Here is a 12,766-nt window from a genome sequence, read left to right on the forward strand (position 1 = left end):
AATTAATGTTTTGATTCAAAAATTTCAAGTTTGTTACTTGCTTGTTAAGAAAGATTCAAACTTTAAGTTCTAGAATCATATCTTATGATTTCTTGTGAATCAAGTCATTAATTGTGATTTTAAAATTCAAATCTTTTTTAAAAACTAATTTCTATCATATCTTTTCAAAAATATCTTCTTATCTTATCTTTTTCAAAAATTTGATTTCAAAATACTTTTTCTAAACTTCCTAACTTCTTATCTTTTCAAAATTTGTTTCAACTAACTAACTAACTTTTTGTTTGTTTCTTATCTTTTTCAAAACTACCTAACTAACTCTCTCTCTCCAATTTTCGAAAATATCTCCCTCTTTTTCAAAATTTCTTTTTAATTAACTAATTATTTAAATTTTTAAATCTTAATTTTCGAAAACTACTAACCTTTTTCAAAAACTATTTTCGAAAATCACTAACTCTTTTTCAAAAAATTATTTTCGAAAATCCTCTCCCTCTCTCATCTTATTCTATTTATTTATTCATCTACTAACATCTCTTCCTCACATCACTCACCAAATTCGAACCCCCTCTTCTATCTGTGTTCGAATTTTTCTTCTTCTCTTCTTCTACTAACGATAAGGAACCTCTTTACTGTGACATAGAGGATTCCTCTTCTTTTCTTTTTCTCTTCTCTTTCTTATGAGAAGGGACAAAGAAAGAGGCATTCTTGTTGAAGCTGATCCAGAACCTGAAAGGACTCTGAAAAGAAAACTAAGAGAAGCTAAATTACAACAATCCAGAGACAACCTTATTGAAAATTTTGAACAAGTAAAGGAGATGGCAGCCGAACCCAACAACAATAATGCAAGGAGAATGCTTGGTGACTTTACTGCACCTAAATCCAATTTACATGGAAGAAGCATCTCCATTCCTACCACTGGAGCAAAAAATTTTGAGTTAAAACCTCAGCTAATTTCTCTGATGCGGCAGAACTGCAAGTTTCATGGACTTTCATCTAAAGATCTTTTTCAGTTCTTAACTGAATTCTTGCAGATCTGTGATACTGTTAAGACTAATAGAGTAGATCCTGAAGTCTACAGGCTCATGCTTTTCCCTTTTGCTGTAAGAGACAGAGCTAGAGTGTGGTTGGACTCTCAACCCAAAGACAGCCTGAACTCTTGAGATAAGCTGGTCACGGCTTTCTTAGCCAAGTTCTTTCCTCCTCAAAAGCTGAGCAAGCTTAGAGCTGATGTTCAAACCTTCAGACAGAAAGAAGGTGAATCCCTCTATGAAGCTTGGGAAAGATACAAGCAGCTGACCAAAAAGTGTCCTTCTGACATGCTTTCAGAATGGACCATCCTGGATATCTTCTATGATGGTTTATCTGAGCTATCAAAGATGTCATTGGATACTTCTGCAGGTGGATCCATTCACCTAAAGAAAACGTCTGCAAAAGCTCAAGAACTCATTGACATGGTTGCTAATAACCAGTTCATGTACACTTCTGAGAGGAATCCTGTGAGTAATGGGACGCCTATGAAGAAGGGAGTTCTTGAAGTTGATACTCTGAATGCCATATTGGCTCAGAACAAAATATTGACTCAGCAAGTCAATATGATTTCTCAGAGTCTGAATGGAATGCAAGCTGCATCCAACAGTACTCAAGAGGCATCTTCTGAGGAAGAAGCTTATAATCCTGAGAACCCTGCAATAGCAGAGGTGAATTACTTAGGTGAACCTTATGGAAACACCTATAATCCATCATGGAGAAATCACCCAAATCTCTCATGGAAGGATCAAAGGCCTCAACAAGGCTTTAATAATGGTGGAAGAAACAGGTTTAGCAATAGCAAGCCTTTTCCATCATCCACTCAGCAACAGACAGAGAACTCTGAATAAAGTACCTCTAGCTTAGCAAATTTAGTCTCTGATCTATCTAAGGCCACTGTGAGTTTCATGAATGAAACAAGATCTTCCATTAGAAATTTGGAAGCACAAGTAGGCCAGCTGAGTAAAAGGATCACTGAAATCCCTCCTAGTACTCTCCCAAGCAATACAGAAGAGAATCCAAAAGGAGAGTGCAAGGCCATTGAATTTATTACCATGGCCGAACCTGTAAGGGAAGGAGAGGATGTGAATCCCAAGGAGGAAGACCTCCTGGGACGTCCAGTGATCAATAAGGAGCTTCCCTCTAAGGAACCAAAGGACTCTGAGGCTTATCTAGAGACCATAGAGATTCCATTGAACCTCCTTATGCCATTCATGAGCTCTGATGAGTATTCCTCTTCTGAAGAGAATGAGGATGTTACTAAAGAGCAAGCTGCCAAGTTCCTTGGTGCAATCATGAAGCTAAATGCCAAATTATTTGGTATTGAAACTTGGGAAGATGAACCTCCCTTGTTCAACCAATGAACTAAGTGATCTGGATCAACTGACATTGCCTCAGAAGAGACAGGATCCTGGAAAGTTCATAATACCTTGTACCATAGGCACCATGATCTTTAAGGCTCTGTGTGACCTTGGTTCAGGGATAAACCTCATGCCCCTCTCTGTAATAGAGAAACTGGAAATCTATGGGGTGCAAGCTGCTAAAATCTCATTAGAGATGGCAGACAACTCAAGAAAACAGGCTTATAGACAAGTAGAGGACGTGTTAGTAAAGGTTGAAGGCCTTTACATCCCTGCTGATTTCATAGTCCTAGATACTGGAAAGGAAGAGGATGAATCCATCATCCTAGGAAGACCTTTCTTAGCCACAGCAAGAGCTGTGATTGATGTGGACAGAGGAGAATTGATCCTTCAATTAAATAAGGACAACCTTGTGCTTACAACTCAAGGATCTCTCTCTGCATCCATAGAGAGGAAGCAGAAAAAGCTTCTCTCAAAGCAGAGTCAAACAAAGCCCCCACAGTCAAACTCTAAGTTTAGTGTTGGGAGGCCACAACCAAACTCTAAGTTTGGTGTTGAACTCCCATATCCAAACTCTAAGTTTGGTGTTGGAGAGCCTCAACAATGCTCTGAACATCTGTAAGGCTCCATGAGAGCCCACTGTCAAGCTATTGACATTAAAGAAGCGCTTGTTGGGAGGCAACCCAATTTTTATTTATCTAACTATATTTTTTCTTAGTTATATGTCTTTGTAGGTTCATGATCATGAGGAGTCACAAAATAAATATAAAAATTGAAAACGGAATCAAAAACAGCAGAAGAAAAATCACACCCTGGAGGAAGCATCTGCCTGGCGTTCAACGCCAGAACAGAGCATGGTTCTGGCGCTGAACGCCCAAAATGGGCTGTATCTGGGTGCTGAACGCCCAAAATGGGCATCATCTGGGTGCTGAACGCCAGAATTGCACCCTGGAGAGGAGCTGGCGCTGAACGCCCAGAACAAGCATGGTTCTGGCATTCAACGCCAGAAATGGGCAACAAATGGGCGTTGAACGCCCAAAATGGGCACCAACCTGGCGTTGAACACCCAGAGTTGTGTGCAAGGGCATTTTACATGCCTAATTTGGTGCAAGGTTGTAAATCCTTGAACACCTCAGGATCTGTGGACCCCACAGGATCATCTCAGGATCTGTGGACTCCATAGGATCACCTTAAGATCTGTGGACCCCACAGAATACCCACCTACCTCCACTCACTTCTTCTCACCCCTCACCACTCTCTTTCACAAAATCCCATAAACACTCTTCCCCAAAACCCTTCACCAATCACCTCAATCTCTCTTCCCCATCACCTCCTCACCACTCACATCCATCCACTCATCCCCATAAACCTACCTCATAAACTCCACCTACCTTTAAAATTCAAAATCAATTTCCCACCCAAACCCACCCTAAATGGCCGAACCTCCACCCCCCTCCCATCCCTATATATAACCCGCCATTCTTCCTCATTTTCACATAACACAACCCTCTCTTCTCTTCTTGGCCGAAACACAACCCCTTCTCCCTCTCCTCCATTTCTTCTTCTTCTTCATCTATTCTTTCTTCTCTTTCTCGAGGGCGAGCAAAATTCTAAGTTTGGTGTGGTAAAAGCATAAGCTTTTTGTTTTTCCATTACCATTGATGGCACCTAAGACCGGAGAATCCTCTAGAAAAGGAAAAGGGAAGACAAAAGCTTCCACCTCCGAGTCACGAGAGATGGAAAGGTTCATCTCCAAAGCCCATCAAGACCACTTCTATGATGTTGTGGCCAAAAAGAAGGTGATCCCTGAGGTCCCTTTCAAACTCAAAAGAAATGAGTATCCGGAGATCCGACATGAAATTCAAAGAAGAGGTTGGGAAGTTCTAACAAATCCCATCCAACAAGTCGGCATCCTAATGGTTCAAGAGTTCTATGCCAATGCATGGATAACCAAGAACCATGATCAAAGTAAGAACCCGGATCCAAAGAACTATGTTACAATGGTTCGGGGGAAATACTTAGATTTTAGTCCGGAAAATATGAGGTTGGCGTTCAACTTGCCAAACATGGAAGAGAACGCACGCCCCTATACAAGGAGAGTCAACTTTGATCAAAGGTTGGACCAAGTCCTTATGGACATATGTGTAGAAGGAGCTCAATGGAAAATTGACTCAAAAGGCAAACCGGTTCAACTAAGAAGACTGGACCTTAAGCCTGTAGCTAGAGGATGGTTGGAGTTCATTCAATGCTCAATCATTTCCACTAGCAACCGGTCTGAAGTTACTATAGACCGGGCCATCATGATCCATAGCATCATGATTGGAGAAGAGGTGGAAATTCATGAGATTATACCTCAAGAACTCTACAAGGTGGCTAACAAGTCCTCCACTATGGCAAGGTTAGCCTTTCCTCACCTCATTTGCCACCTATGCAATTCGGCTGGGATTGACATAGAGGGAGATATCCTCATTAAAGAGGACAAGCCCATCACTAAGAAAAAGATGGAGCAAGCAAGAGAGCCCATTCATGGACCTCAAGAGGCGTATGAAGCTCATCACCATGAGATCCCGGAGATGCCTCAAATGCATTTTCCTCCACAAAACTATTGGGAGCAAATCAACACCTCCCTAGGAGAATTGAGTTCTAATATGGTACAACTAAGGGTGGAACATCAAGAGCACTCCATCATCCTTCATGAAATAAGAGAAGATCAAAAAGTAATGAGGGAGGAGCAACAAAGACAAGGAAGAGACATAGAAGAGCTCAAGGACATCATTGGTTCCTCAAGAAGGAAACGCCACCATCACTAAGGTGGATTCATTCCTTGTTCTTATTTCTTCTGCTTTTTGTTTTCTATGTTATGTGCTTATCTATGTTTGTGTCTTCATTACATGATCATTAGTAGTTAGTAACTATGTCTTAAAGTTATGAATGTCCTATGAATCCATCACCTCTCTTAAATGAAAAATGTTTTAATTCAAAAGAACAAGAAGTACATGAGTTTCGAATTTATCCTTGAACTTAGCTTAATTATATTGATGTGGTGACAATGCTTCTTGTTTTCTGAATGTATGCTTGAACAGTGCATATGTCTTTTGAAGTTGTTGTTTAAGAATGTTAAATATGTTGGCTCTTGAAAGAATGATGACTAGGAGACATGTTATTTGATAATCTGAAAAATCATAAAAATGATTCTTGAAGCAAGAAAAAGCAGCAAAGAACAAAGCTTGCAGAAAAAAAAAATAAAATAAAATAAAATTATATAGAAAAAAAAAGCAAGCAGAAAAAGCCAAAAGCTCTTAAAACCAAGAGGCAAGAGCAAAAAGCCAATAACCCTTAAAACCAAAAGGCAAGGGCAAATAAAAAGAATCCCAAGGCTTTGAGCATCAGTGGATAGGAGGGCCTAAAGGAATAAAATCCTGGTCTAAGCGGCTAAACCAAGCTGTCCCTAACCATGTGCTTGTGGCGTGTAGGTGTCAAGTGAAAACTTGAGACTAAGCGGTTAAAGTCAAGGTCCAAAGCAAAAAAAGAGTGTGCTTAAGAACCCTGGACACCTCTAATTGGGGACTTTAGCAAAGCTGAGTCACAATCTGAAAAGGTTCACCCAATTATGTGTCTGTGGCATTTATGTATCCGGTGGTAATACTGGAAAACAAAGTGCTTAGGGCCACGGCCAAGACTCATAAAATAGCTGTGTTCAAGAATCATCATACTGAACTAGGAGAATCAATAACACTATCTGAACTCTGAGTTCCTATAAATGCCAATCATTCTGAACCTCAATGGATAAAGTGAGATGTCAAAACTATTCAAGAGGCAAAAAGCTATAAGTCCCGCTCATATGATTGAAGCTATGTTTCATTGATAGTTTGGAATTTATAGTATATTCTCTTCTTTTTATCCTATTTGATTTTCAGTTGCTTGGGGCAAGCAACAATTTAAGTTTGGTGTTGTGATGAGCGGATAATTTATACGCTTTTTGACATTGTTTTTAGTATGTTTTTAGTAGGATCTAGTTACTTTTAGGGATGTTTTCATTAGTTTTTATGTTAAATTTACATTTCTGGACTTTACTATGAGTTTGTGTGTTTTTCTGTGATTTTAGGTATTTTCTGGCTGAAATTGAGGGACTTGAGCAAAAATCAGATTCAGAGGTTGAAGAAGGACTGCTGATGCTGTTGGATTCTGACCTCGCTGCACTCAAAGTGAATTTTCTAGAGCTACAGAACTCAAAATGGCGCGCTTCTAATTGCGTTGGAAAGTAGACATCCAGGGCTTTCCAGCAATGTATAATAGTCCATACTTTGCCCAAGTTTAGATGACGCAAACTGGCGTTCAACGCCAGCTCTCTGATTTTAATTTTCGAAAATATCTCCCTCTTTTTCAAAAAAAAATCTTTTTAGTTAATTAATTGTTTAAATTTTAATTTAAATTTTAATTCTCCTTTAATTTTCGAAAATCATCAACTTCTTTTCAAAAATTAATTTTCGAAATTCCCTCTCCCTTATCTCCTTCTATTTATTTATTCATCTACTAACACTTCTCTTCACCCAAAATTTGAACCCCTTCCTCTCCTCTGAGTTCGAATTCTTCTCTTCTACATTCTTATTCTTCTTTTCTTCTACTCACACAAGGGAACCTCTATACTGTGGTAAAGAGGATACCCGGTATCTTTAGTCCTCTTCTTTTTTTTCACATGAGCAGGAGCAAGGACAAGAACACTCTTGTTGAAGCAGACCCTGAACCTGAAAGGACTCTGAAAAGAAACTTAAGAGAAGCTAAAATACAACAATCCAGAGACAACCTTACAGGAATTTTCGAACAGGAAGAGGAGATGGTAGCCAAAAATAATAATAATGCAAGGAGAATGCTTGGTGACTTTACTGCACCTAATTCCAATTTACATGGAAGAAGCATCTCCATCCCTGCCATTGGAGCAAACAAATTTGAGCTGAAACCTCAATTAGTTTCTCTGATGCAGCAGAACTGCAAGTTTTATGGACTTCCATCTGAAGATCCTTTTCAGTTCTTAACTGAATTCTTGCAGATATGTGACATTGTTAAGACTAATGGAGTAGATCCTGAAGTCTACAGGCTGATGTTTTTCCCGTTTGCTATGAGAGACAGAGCTAGAATATGGTTAGACTCTCAATCCAAGGATAGCTTGAACTCTTGGGATAAGCTGGTCACGGCTTTCTTAGCCAAGTTCTTTCCTCCTCAAAAGCTCAGTAAGCTTAGAGTGGATGTTCAAACCTTCAGACAGAAAGAAGGTGAATCCCTCTATGAAGCTTGGGAGAGATACGAGCAACTGACCAAAAAGTGCCCTTCTGACATGCTTTCAGAATGGACCATCCTGGATATATTCTATGATGGTCTGTCTGAATTAGCTAAGATGTCATTGGATACTTCTACAGGTGGATCCATTCACCTAAAGAAAACACCAGCAAAAGCTCAAGAACTCATTGACATGGTTGCTAATAACCAGTTTATGTACACTTCTAAGAGGAATCCTGTGAGTAATGGGACGCCTCAGAAGAAGGGAGTTCTTGAAATTGATACTCTGAATGCCATATTGGCTCAGAATAAAATATTGACTCAGCAAGTCAATATAATTTCTCAGAGTCTGAATAGAATGCAAGCTGCATCCAACAGTACTCAAGAGGCATCTTCTGAAGAAGAAGCTTATGATCCTGAAAACCCTGCAATAGCAGAGGTGAATTACATGGGTGAACCCTATGGAAACACTTATAATCCCTCATGGAGAAATCACCCAAATCTCTCATGGAAGGATCAACAAAAGCCTCAACAAGGCTTTAATAATGGTGGAAGAAACAGGTTTAGCAATAGCAAGCCTTTTCCATCCTCCACTTAGCAACAGACAGAGAATTCTGAGCAGAATCCATCTAGCTTAGCAAATTTAGTCTCTAATCTATCTAAGGCCACACTAAATTTCATGAATGAAATAAGGTCCTCCATTAGAAATTTGGAGGCACAAGTGGGCCAACTGAGTAAGAAGATCACTGAAACCCCTCCTAGTGCTCTCCCAAGAAATACAGAAGAAAATGCAAAAGGAGAGTGCAAGGCCATTGAATTGACCATCATGGCTGAACCCACAAGAGAGGAGGAGAACGTGAATCCCAGTGATCAATAAGGAGTTTCCCTCTGAGGAACCAAAGGAATCTGAGACTCATCTAGAGACCATAGAGATTCCATTGAACCTCCTTATGCCATTCATGAGCTCTGATGAGTATTCCTCTTCTGAAGAGAATGAGGATGTTACTGAAGAGCAAGTTGCCAAGTTCCTTGGTGCAATCATGAAGCTTAATGCCAATTTATTTGGTAATGAGACTTGGGGAGATGAACCTCCCCTGTTCACCAATGAACTAAATGCATTGGATCAACTGAGATTGCCTCAGAAGAAACAGGATCCTGGAAAGTTTCTAATACCTTGCACCATAGGCACCATGACCTTTGAGAAGGCTCTATGTGACCTTGGGTCAGGAATAAATCTCATGCCACTCTCTGTAATGGAGAAACTGGGAATCTTTGAGGTGCAAGCTGCTAGAATCTCATTAGAGATGGTAGACAATTCAAGAAAAGAGGCTTATGGTCAGGTAGAGGACGTGTTAGTAAAGGTTGAAGGCCTTTACATCTCTGCTAATTTCATAATCCTAGACACTGGGAAGGAAGAGGATGAATCCATCATCCTTGGAAGACCCTTCCTAGCCACAGCAAGAGCTGTGATTGATGTGGACAGAGGAGAATTGATCCTTCAACTTAATAAAGACAACCTTGTATTTAAAACTCAAGAATCTCCTTCTGTAACCATGGAGAGGAAGCATAGAAAGCTTCTCTCAGTACAGAGTCAACTAAAACCCCCACAGTCAAACTCTAAGTTTGGTGTTGGGAGGCCTCAGCCAAACTCTAAGTTTGGTATTGAACTCCCATATCCAAACTCTAAGTTTGGTGTTGGAAAGTCTCAACAATGCTCTGAACATCTGTGAGGCTCCATGAGAGCCCATTGTCAAGCTATTGACATTATGAAGCACTTGTTGGGAGGCAACCCAATGTTATTTAATCATTTTTATTTTAGTTTCTCTTTGTTATTTCATGTTTTATTAGGTTGATGATCATGTGGAGTCACAAAAACTACTGAAAAATCAAAAACAGAATGAAAAACAGCATTGAAAATTGAACACCCTGGAGGAAGGGCTTACTAGCGTTTAAACGCCAGTAAGGAGCATCTGGCTGGCATTCAACGCCAAAACAGAGCATGGAGCTGGCGCTGAAGGCCAGAAACAAGCATGAAGCTGGCGTTCAACGCCAGAAATATGCTGCACATGGGCGTTGAACGCCCAGAACAAGCATCACTTCGGCGTCTAAACGCCAGAAATGCATGCAAAGGCATTTTACATGCCTAATTGGTGCAGGGATGTAAATCCTTGACACCTCAAGATCTGTGGACCCCACAGGATCCCCACATACCTCCACTCACCTTCCCTCCTCATAATCCTATATCATCCTTTCCCAAGAACCCTTCACCAATCACCTTAATCTCTCCCCCATCACCTCTTCACCACTCACATCCATACACCCCAACTACCTTCAAAATTCAAAATCTCTTTCCCACCCAATCCCACCCATATAGCCGAATACATACATCCCTCCATATCTTCTTCTTCTTCTACTATTCTTTCTTCTTTTGCTCGAGGGCGAGCAACATTCTAAGTTTGGTGTGGTAAAAGCATAGCTTTTTTTGTTTTTCCATAACCATTAATGGCACCTAAGGCCAGAGAAACCTCTAGAAAGAGGAAAGGGAAGACAAAAGCTTCCACCTCCGAGTCATAGGAGATGGAGAGATTCATCTCAAGGGTCTATAGCTCAGTGGTAGAACATTTGACTGCAAATCAAGAGATCCCTGAGATACCTCAGGGGATACATTTTCCTCCACACAATTATTGGGAGCAACTAAGGGTGGAACATCAAGAGCACTCCATCATCCTTCATGAAATTAGAGAAGATCAAAGAGCAATGAGGGAGGAAAAACAAAGTCAAGGAAGAGACATAGAAGAGCTCAAGGACATCATTGGTTCCTCAAGGAGAAAACGCCACCATCACTAAGGTGGACTCATTCCTTGTTCTCAAATTTTCTGTTTTTCGTTTTCTTATGTTAAATGTTTATCTATGTTTATGTCTTTATTACATGATCATTAATGTCTAAGTGTCTATGCCTTAAAGTAGTGAATATGAATCCATCACCTCTCTTAAATGAAAAATGTTTTCAAAACAAAAGAACAAGAAGTACATGGTTTCGAATTCATCCTTGAAACTAGTTTAATTATTTTGATGTGGTGACAATACTTTTTGTTTTCTGAATGAATGCTTGAATAGTGCATATGTCTTTTGAAGTTGTTGTTTATGAATGTCAAATATGTTGGCTCTTGAAAGAATGATGACAAGGAGACATGTTATTTGATAATCTGAAAAATCATAAAAATGATTCTTGAAGCAAGAAAAAGCAGTGAATACAAAGCTTGCAGAAAAAAAAATGGCGAAAAAAAATAGAAAAAGAAAAAGCAAGCAAAAAAAGCCAATAACCCTTAAAACCAAAAGGCAAGGGTAAATAAAAAGGATCCAAGGCTTTGAGCATCAGTGGATAGGAGGGCCTAAAGGAATAAAATACTGGCCTAAGCGGCTAAACCAAGCTGTCCCTAACCATGTGCTTGTGGCGTGAAGGTGTCAAGTAAAAACTTGAGACTGAGCGGTTAAAGTCAAGGCCCAAAGCAAAAAAAGAGTATGCTTAAGAACCCTGGACACCTCTAATTGGAGACTTTAGCAAAGCTGAGTCACAATCTAAAAAGGTTCACCAAGTTATGTGTCTGTGGCATTTATGTATCTAGTGGTAATACTGGAAAACAAAGTGCATAGGGCCACGGCCAAGACTCATAAAGTAGCTGTATTCAAGAATCAACATACTGAACTAGGAGAATTAATAACACTATCTGAACTCTGAGTTCCTATAGATGCCAATCATTCTGAACCTCAATGGATAAAGTGAGATGCCAAAACTATTCAAGAGGCAAAAAGCTATAAGTCCCGCTCATATGATTGAAGCTATGTTTCATTGATAGTTTGGAATTTATAGTATATTCTCTTCTTTTTATCCTATTTGATTTTCAGTTGCTTGGGGCAAGCAACAATTTAAGTTTGGTGTTGTGATGAGCGGATAATTTATACGCTTTTTGACATTGTTTTTAGTATGTTTTTAGTAGGATCTAGTTACTTTTAGGGATGTTTTCATTAGTTTTTATGTTAAGTTCACATTTCTGGACTTTACTATGAGTTTGTGTGTTTTTCTGTGATTTCAGGTATTTTCTGGCTGAAATTGAGGGACTTGAGCAAAAATCAGATTCAGAGATTGAAGAAGGACTGCTGATGCTGTTGGATTCTGACCTCGCTGCACTCAAAGTTAATTTTCTGGAGCTACAGAACTCGACATGGCACGCTTCCAATTGCGTTGGAAAGTAGACATCCAGGGCTTTCCAGCAATGTATAATAGTCCATACTTTGTCCAAGTTTAGATGACGCAAACTGGCGTTCAACCTCAGCTCTCTGCCCAATTCTGGCGTCCAGCGCCAGAAACAAGTTGCAAAGTGGAGTTCAACGCCCAAAATGGCACAAAAGCTGGCGTTCAACTCCAGAAAGAGCCTCTGCACGTGTAACATTCAAGCTCAGCCCAAGCACACACCAAGTGGGCCCCGGAAGTGGATTTATGCATCAATTACTTACTTCTGTAAACCCTAGTGGCTAATTTATTATAAATTGGACTTTTTACTATTGTATTAGGGATCTTTGGTCTCAGTTTTAATCCATTATTCATCTTAGGAGACTATTGATCACGTTTTGGGGGCTGGCCTCTCGGCCATGCCTGGACCTTTCACTTATGTATTTTCAACGGTAGAGTTTCTACACTCCATAGATTATGGTGTGGAGCTCTGCTGTTCCTCAAAGATTAATGCAAAGTACTACTATTTTCCTATTCAATTCATCTTATTTTGCTTCTAAGATATTCATTCGCACTTCAACCTGAATGTGATGAACGTGACAATCATCATCATTCCCTATGAACGCGTGCCTGACAACCACTTCCGTTCTACATTAGATTGAATGAGTATCTCTTAGATCTCTTAATTAGAATCTCCGTGGTATAAGCTAGATTGATGGCGGCATTCATGAGAGTCCGGAAAGTCTAAACCTTGTCCGTGGTATTCCGAGTAGGACTCTGGGGTTGAATGACTGTGACGAACTCAAAACTCGTGAGTGCTGGGCGTAGTGACAGACGCAAAAGGATAGTAAATCCTATTCCAGTATGATCGAGAACC

The 12,766-nt window shown here is 39.8% G+C and overlaps 2 non-coding genes across 2 annotated transcripts; both read right to left on the reverse strand.

Moving 5' to 3' along the window:
* Positions 1-1,211: 1,211 nt before the first annotated feature.
* LOC148563934 (small nucleolar RNA R71) lies at positions 1,212-1,319 on the reverse strand. Its single transcript, XR_015884490.1, has one exon. It is a non-coding gene; the product is annotated as a small nucleolar RNA R71 (small nucleolar RNA).
* Positions 1,320-7,614: 6,295 nt separating this feature from the next.
* Positions 7,615-7,722, reverse strand: LOC148563935 (small nucleolar RNA R71). The gene has a single exon (XR_015884568.1). It is a non-coding gene; the product is annotated as a small nucleolar RNA R71 (small nucleolar RNA).
* Positions 7,723-12,766: the final 5,044 nt, after the last annotated feature.

The sequence above is a fragment of the Arachis ipaensis genome, chromosome B5 (genome assembly GCF_059453495.1).
Source record: "Arachis ipaensis isolate K30076 ecotype BB chromosome B5, ASM5945349v1, whole genome shotgun sequence".
Lineage (NCBI taxonomy): Eukaryota > Viridiplantae > Streptophyta > Magnoliopsida > Fabales > Fabaceae > Arachis > Arachis ipaensis.